Source organism: Prosopis cineraria, unplaced genomic scaffold, assembly GCF_029017545.1.
Source record: "Prosopis cineraria cultivar Desert tree isolate PC_DT_omini unplaced genomic scaffold, ASM2901754v1 PC12, whole genome shotgun sequence".
Classification (NCBI taxonomy): domain Eukaryota; kingdom Viridiplantae; phylum Streptophyta; class Magnoliopsida; order Fabales; family Fabaceae; genus Prosopis; species Prosopis cineraria.
In genome coordinates this window covers 20,395,258-20,396,367 of record NW_026555343.1, presented here as the reverse complement: position 1 = coordinate 20,396,367, position 1,110 = coordinate 20,395,258, and the positions used below count along the sequence as shown (strand labels likewise).

General features: G+C 38.5%; 1 non-coding gene across 1 annotated transcript; it reads left to right on the top strand.

Annotated features, from left to right (window-relative positions):
- The first annotated feature begins 425 nt into the window (after positions 1 to 425).
- On the top strand, positions 426 to 530 carry LOC129289725 (small nucleolar RNA R71). The gene has a single exon (XR_008588214.1). It is a non-coding gene; the product is annotated as a small nucleolar RNA R71 (small nucleolar RNA).
- The last annotated feature ends 580 nt before the right edge of the window (positions 531 to 1,110 follow it).

Genomic DNA, 1,110 nt, shown 5'->3' with positions numbered 1-1,110 from the left:
TCCTTGCCCTTGCCTCCCACCATAGGATTGTTTTCCATTGTAGATAGCATTTACTTGTTCAAACTTAATAGGACAATTGCTTTCTACATGCATAGGTGAGTCACAAAAAGTACAAGAATAAGGGATAAGTGCTTGAGAAGTACTTACATTGCTCACTTGAGATATTTGTGGAGCCAACATTCTCCCAATCTTAGGCAGCTAGCAAGTCCACATATGAATCATTAAGAACTGAGGAACCTACCATATTCACATTTCTCTTTTCCCTTGTAGAGTATTGAGCACCACTTGAAGCCATCTTGTCAATTAGTTCCCAAGCCTTTAAGGAAGTGAGGTCAATCAAGCATCCACCACTAGCGGCATCAATGTTAACTTTGTCTCTTGGAATCAAGCCCTCATAGAAATATTGGACTAAATTCTCACTAGAAATTTGATGGTGTGGGCATTTAGCCAAAACCTTGGAATCTAGTCCAATACTCATAGAGACTCTCATCCTCTCCTTGTTGGACCCCATAGATTTGCTTCCTCAAATTGGTGACCTTGGAATTTGGAAAGAATTTATCTAAGAAGAGTCTTCTTAGCTCGGCCCATGTGCTCACTTTCACATAAGAAGGGTAGTTGAAATACCACTCCTTTGCTAAACCTTCAAGAGAAAATACAAAAGCCTTAGCTTGAACATCATCAACATTTACATGCATAGGCTTCATAGTATCACAAACTAATAGGAGAGTATGCAAAAACCTATGGCAATCCTCTCCTGGTAACCCATGAAATTTGGGCAATGCATTAATCAAGGAGGATTTAATTTCAAATTGAACATTAGTAGGAGGAACATATAAGCCATAAGGATTATCATGCCAATTAGGTTGAGTTAATTGCCTAATGCTCCTCTCCTCTCTAGGGTTATGCAAGCCTTCAAATTCATTATTAACATGGCCATCATCATGCAAATTCTCATTCCCATTCCCATGGCCCTCATTATGCACATGCTCATGTCCTAAGATACCTTCCATTGTTGAATTACAAACCAAATGAGAATCAAGAATAGGTTGTGATCTTCTCAATCTAGAAATAGTTCTTTCAATTTCTGGATCTAATTCAACAAAAGAGGTA